General features: G+C 37.4%; 1 pseudogene; it reads left to right on the forward strand.

Annotated features, from left to right (window-relative positions):
* The first annotated feature begins 420 nt into the window (after window positions 1–420).
* Window positions 421–6,890, forward strand: LOC121206110 (protein argonaute 5-like; annotated as a pseudogene).

Below are 6,890 nucleotides of genomic sequence, written 5' to 3' on the forward strand. Positions count from 1 at the left end.
TTCAGATATAAATGACTAAAATATAACTAGAGAAAAATAAAGGTGACTATTTAGAAGTTTACCCAAAAAAAATTGTAAAAAAAAAAAGCGCTTAATTTTTGTTTATGATTGTTTTTAGGTGTGAACGCGAGGCTGTCTGACTTTGTCATAAAAAGAAAGTAGCATTTTGCTCGTTTCTACGTAGGACCGCTTACCGCCCCCAACTATTCTCATAACGAAGCTTCTTGGACAAGTATTGACTTGAAATAATCCAGTGTGCTCACGCTCATTTTAACCGACGGCTTTTTGATTATACGAGATTCCTTCTCAGGTGGGAGCGTGGCATACATGGGTGGGGATTTTATTGTAATTTGAGCATGCCCACTTTCAAAGCAGCTTCCTTGTTAAGAATCGCTTGACATTCCCTACTCTTTGAGAATCAGTTTTTTCTTTTAGAATAAAATAATAAATAAATAATCTACTGTGATGGAGCCCACCATAGCGTACTACCAACTGCTCAGAGATCACCGCATCAGCGCCGCCTCTTATTGGTTACAGTGTAAAGAAATACACTTTTCTTTGTCGCTTCGTTTCCCCGCAATCGAATTGAGTGACACGCGTTAGATTTCTATTGGATAAATGAAAAACAAAACGAGGAAGAGAAAGGCATGGGGCATGGTTGTTCGTCACAAGGGTGCAGGAAGTGATGTAGTGAAGCGAATTAAAATAAAATATTAACTCGTGTTTGATTTAAATAATTGATTTGTTATCAGTCTCTAAATAAATGATTATTATTAAAAATTGTATCTATCTTCTTAAGAGAAAAAAATCGAGATAATTGCAATGATACTTAAATTAACAAATGAATTCCAACCTCGGCAGGTCAAGTTCGGTTATGTTTGTATTCTTGAACCTGCTTATTTATTCTTTAGCAACCATTTAGTTGTTAATTAGTTTTTAAATAATAATATTTAAATTTAAAATTATATAAAAAGGTAAAAAATAATATTAATTTTAAAAAATAAAAATAATATAATGTCTGGTCTAGACGGTGGTGGACGTGGCAGTGGTCGGGTGGTGGTGGACGTGGCCGGGGGTAGGGCCATCCTCGCGGTCAACCTTCACAGTCTTCCTCTCGCGGCGGCGGCGGCGGTAGAGCAAGGGGCCGTGGATCATCTGGTTCTACTGTAACTTATAACCCCCCTCCTCCTCAGATGGCTCCGGCTCAGCCACCTCCTCAAATGGCAGTAGCTCCGCCAGTTCCTCTATCGGGGGTCCCTTTTTCTCATCCTTCTTCAAGTTCTGGTGTAGGATCACTTTCCAGAGAGGTATCGGAGAAGCTTACAATGGAGCCGGTGGCTGTGACTACGGCGCCTCCTCTTCCTCCGTCGTCGCAAAGGCGATTATGTTCCCGCCAAGACCGGGGTTCGGCACGGTCGGTACAAAATGTCTGGTTAGAGCCAACCATTTTCTCGTAGATGTTGCTGATGCCGATCTTCATCACTACGATGTAACTTTCTTTCTCGCATGTCTCCCCATTTGATTTTAAGCCTGTATTTTTTCTCGACATATTTGGCTTGTTGTTCTAATCGTTTTTTCTCTTATATATTCGTTATTTTTCTCTTTCTTTTTTGCTTGTATATCTCTGCTTCCTTCCTTTTGACCTATCTATGGATTTAAGTTTTCAGTAATTACTTTGAAAAGCCGAGGGAAACCTTAACTGTTAATGGCTTGCTTAAACGAATTCCACTTGTTTAGATCATATTTTTTGAATTCTAATATTTTCATATTTCTGTTCGCTTATTCATTTACCTCGTTCAACCCTGATACTTGCATTTTCTTCTCCAATATTTTAATCGCTAGTTCTCCTTGTCATTTTTCTGCCTTGTTTTAATCGTTCTATATTTTGGTACTTCTTAGATCTCTGTTTTTTATCCGACTTTACTATACACTGAAGATTTTAGTAGTTACTTTTCTTTAAAAAAAACCAAGGGAAAGTTTAACGGTTAATGCTTTGCTTGACTGATTTGGACTTTTTGTTATTTATTATCTCGTTGAATTTTATATTCATTGGATTTCAATGTATATTTTCCTTTTCTGTTTTCTTATTTATTTACTTGTTTCTTTGTCCATCTCTGTTGCATTTTCTTCTCGTCTCTTTTGATGGCCTTTGGTGCTTCATTGCTTATAGGTTACTATAACCCCTAAGGTAACCGGAAAAAAGGTTAACAGAGCCATAATGAAGCAACTTATTGATGTATACAAAGAGTCGCATCTTGGACGTTGGTGTCCAGTTTATGATGGCAGGAAGAGTTTGTACACTGCTGGTCCTCTTCCCTTCGAGTCAAAGGAGATTGTTATCAAGCTAACTGAGGAAGATTGCAGTGATGGTTCATCTAGGCCTGCGTGGTAATATTATTGTATCCTATGATGGTCTGTTGACATTTTACATTTTATCCGATGTTATTATTGTTTCCCTGTGATCTTTCTGGTTGCCTGTCATCGCAGGAAGGAGCGACAATTTAAGGTTGCAATCAAACTGGCCTCCAAGCCAGACCTTCATTATCTGAGGGAGTTTTTGAGCAGAAGGCATTTTGAATGCCCTCAAGAAGCTATTCAAGTTCTGAATGTTGTTCTTAGAGCTAAACCATCTCAGATGTAACTGCCTGTTGATTAATGTTAAACTTTGCTTGCTGTTAAATTGCTGAAACCATTTTATATGACATCAAATTAATACATTTGAAACATCATTTGGCAGATATACTGAGGTTGGAAGGTCTTTTTTCCATACATCATTAGGTCCTAGAGGAGATCTTGGTAATGGAATAGAATACTGGTCTGGATATTATCAGAGTCTTCGACTCACTCAGATGGGTTTATCTCTTAATATTGGTAGGTACTTTGACTGCTCAGTTTGTGTAGCCACTTTGTTCCTAATGTTTCAGTATGAAGATTTACTGGTTTTGCTTTGCAGATGTGTCTGCTCGATCATTCTATGAGCCAATTTTAGTATCAGAGTTTGTTGCGAATCATTGCAGACTATCAAACCTGTCAAAGCCGCTGTCTGTTCAAGATCATATTAAAGTATTATTACATACTGTTTTCTTGCCCTACGTATATATTGAATTCAGTGTTTATTAATCGAACTTGCTGAATTTTTTTGCAATGCTTCTATTGCCGTATCTTTTAGGTGAAAAGGGCCTTGAGGGGAGTAAGAGTTAAGCTCATCTACATGATTTATGCCAAAACTTGCAAGATTATTGGAGTATCTAGAGACCCTATAAGTCAGTTGACGTGAGTTTGTTGTTATAGTACTATACGTGCTCATAAATATTTTTAGTAAGCTACTTTTATGTGGCCTGTGTGGTAGAATTGTTTTTGGGTTATTTGTAGTCTTGTATTCACTACTTATCTAAGTTCCATCTTCAAATTGAGTTGGTTTTATTTTCTTTTATTTTTTTTTTTTGCAGTTGACAGTTTTTAGTATTTGGCTTGGTTATGTCTTGTTCTAAAATATTGTTTATGCTTGTACATTTGTAAAATCTTGTGCTTATGGTATATTTGTCCCATTCTGTCTCATTATGTTTCTGTTCAACTTTTGGCTTTTTTAGATTTACTCTCGATGACAAGAGAGCAAATGTCTCTGTGGTCAAGTATTTCCGTGAGAAATACAATGTTGTGCTTAAATATCCATCCTTGCCTGCACTTTAAAGTGGAAGTCAAGCTAGACCTGTCTACCTGCCAATGGAGGTTTTTACTTTATATCAAGATGATCTTGTTTTTGTTTTCTTTTTGTTTGTTACTGATTCTCTTGTATGATTTTGTTTTACAGCTTTGTAGTATCGTTGAGGGTCAGAGATACACAAAAAAACTAAATGAACAACAAGTTAGATCTCTGCTTAGAGCAACTTGTCAACGTCCGAATGTTAGGGAGGGGAATGTTACGAAGGTACTACAATTTTTTATGCTTATTATTTTTTAAATTTGTTGATGAGAATTGTGATTCATTTGGCATTACATGTTCATGCAGATGGTCCAGGTCAATAATTTTGAGGTGGAGGAGCCTATTACTAAAGAATTTGGAATGCATGTTCGCAAAGAACTTGCGTTGATTGATGCACGAGTTCTAAATCCTCCAGCGGTACTTATATGCCAATATGTAATATTTTCAAGGATACTGTCTGTCTTATAATAAGATTAAAGTCTGTTGTGGTTGCTGCAGCTAAAGTATCACGACACTGGACGTGACAAAATTGTTAATCCTAGTTGTGGGCAATGGAACATGATCAACAAGGTGATATTTTTTTTTCTTCCCCTCTTATTCTTTGAAGTGGCATTATTTGTAAAATTTAAGGAATCAGACCTGTCTCTTCAGTCTCCTCTTGTTCCAGAGTTCTTGTTCATTTTTTCAATTCATTTTTAAGGTTTGCAGTGTCTTCTTTGCAATTTAGTGTAGCTATAAGTCTTTTGGGAAAATTTTGCTAGGTTTTAAGGATCAACAATTTTTTTTTTTTGCAGAAAATGGTCAATGGGGGTAAAGTCGATTTCTGGACTTGTGTGAACTTCTCCTCTGGATATTGGAATATGTCAGAAGACTTCTGTGCGGAGCTGGTGAAAATGTGTAACAGCAAAGGAATGGTATGCTGTGTGGTTTTTTTAGTGTAGGTGGATGGTATATCTGTTATTTATTTATCACTAGCTTGATTTCCCATTTTGTTACTCTAGGTGTTTCGCCGAACTCCTTCAATTGCAATGCGATCAGCTCGTTCTGATCGAATTGATCAGACTCTCGTGGATGTATACAAAGAGTCTGCTGGCTTGAATAAGCCACTTCAGTTGTTGATAATTATCTTACCTGATCAGACTGGCTCTTACGGTAAGAAATTCTGATGTTTTGTAAATGGGTAATGCCTGGGGTTTCTTCGCGAGACTCAAATCTTTTTGCTTGCTGGAAAAATAAAGCGAATTTGTGAGACGGAGCTAGGTATTGTTTCACAATGTTGTAAGCCTGTGCAAGCTTCAAAGTTTAGCAACCAATATTTTGAAAATGTTGCTCTCAAGATCAATGCTAAGGTATATGTTTTGCCTCACTGGTGGTGATTCGATTAGTGTTTTCTTGTCTTGTTATCTTCTTAAATCATTAGAATTGTCAATTCTGTAGGTTGGGGGGCGAAATACTGTGCTGAATGATGCTATTTTAAGGAGAATTCCGCTTGTGACTGATGTCCCTACAATCATTTTTGGGGCAGATGTCACTCATCCGCCGCCTGGCGAAGACTCTAGTTCTTCTATAGCTGCAGTAAGCATATTCATTATTCTCTATCATCCCCATTTTGTTACTTGATCATATTTAAGAGGTTATTGGCTGGCTGCAGATCGTTGCATCAATGGATTGGCCTGAGGTAACCAAGTATCATGGAATCGTCTCTGCACAGACTCACCGGGTGGAAATAATCCAGGATCTTTATAAACAAACTAAGGATCCACAAAAGGGTTTAGTTGAGGGTGGAATGGTTAGGTAGGGAGATAGATTTATTTCAGGCTTAAATTTTTAGTTTCTTCTAGAAGTGCTCTACTTTCTTAACATTTCAAGTTCTTTGCAGGGAGTTGCTTCTTGCTTTCTTCAAGTCGACAAGACAAAAGCCTTCTAGAATTATCTTGTACAGGTAATGTTTGCTTTTGACCATCTGTGTATATATTTCTAGCAGTAGTGCTGATATCTGATTTTTGATGTGTGGCAGAGCTGGTGTTAGTGAAGGACAATTCAGCCAAGTTTTGCTTTATGAAATGGATGCAATTCGGAAGGTATTGAAATCACTGTATAATGTCTATTATAGTTGGTTCACTGTATAATGGATGCAATGTTTTTTGGTGTTTGGGCCTTCTGACCCCTGCAGTTTTCTTCCTTCCAGGCTTGTTGCTCGCTACAGGAAGGATATATGCCTCGGGTTACATTTGTTGTGGTTCAAAAGAGGCATCATACTCGCTTATTCCCTACTGATCGCAACAAAACTGATAGGAGTGGCAATATATTACCAGGTGATTCTAATCTTATAATAGGGTTTTGATCTTATTCTCTTGATCTTCATTTTGTTAGCATATTTTAATGTAGCCAGTAACTTTCAGGTACTGTTGTGGATACTAGCATCTGTCATCCAACTGAGTTTGATTTTTATCTCAATAGTCATGCTGGAATCCAGGTAAAATGAGGCTTCCCTTGAAGTGTGATGGTTTTAATGTTAATTTTGTCCGATCTGATATTGATGTTGTTGTGTAGGGGACAAGCAAGCCCACACGTTACCACGTTTTGATTGATGAAAATGGCTTCACAGCTGACATCTTGCAAGTGCTCACAAACAGTTTATGTTACGCGTATGTGTTTACTCTCTTTATAATCTTGAAATGGGGTGAATAAGTAATGCTTTAGATCAGCACCTAGTAATTATATAATAATAATTTTACTTTTTGGACAGGTATGCGAGGTGTACCAAGTCTGTTTCCATAGGTTTGTGATGACGTTTTTTCGTCTTGTTAAAATTGTTGACTAAGGTTGGTTTTGACAGTGAATATTTGGATTATATGTTTGCAGTGCCTCCGGCATACTATGCTCACCTCGCTGCTCGTAGGGCACGCTATTATATTGGGGATGAGATGTCAGATGGAGACAAGGTTAGGCCGCTCCCCAGCATAAGGGATAATGTGAAGGAAGTGATGTTCTACATCTGATAAATTATGTTTGGTTGATGGTGGAAAGTTGCGCAAGTATAGTTGCAGTTTGTGGATGTTGGTTGGTACAGTTGTTTTGTTAGCAAATAGCTTTTTGTTGGAGGGTACAGCAGATCTTTTTACCAGAGACTGAAAAACAATTATCCCAATCATATATAAAATAAATTTACCTTTTCAAACTGAAA

Source organism: Gossypium hirsutum, chromosome A09 (assembly GCF_007990345.1).
Source record: "Gossypium hirsutum isolate 1008001.06 chromosome A09, Gossypium_hirsutum_v2.1, whole genome shotgun sequence".
Classification (NCBI taxonomy): Eukaryota; Viridiplantae; Streptophyta; class Magnoliopsida; order Malvales; family Malvaceae; genus Gossypium; species Gossypium hirsutum.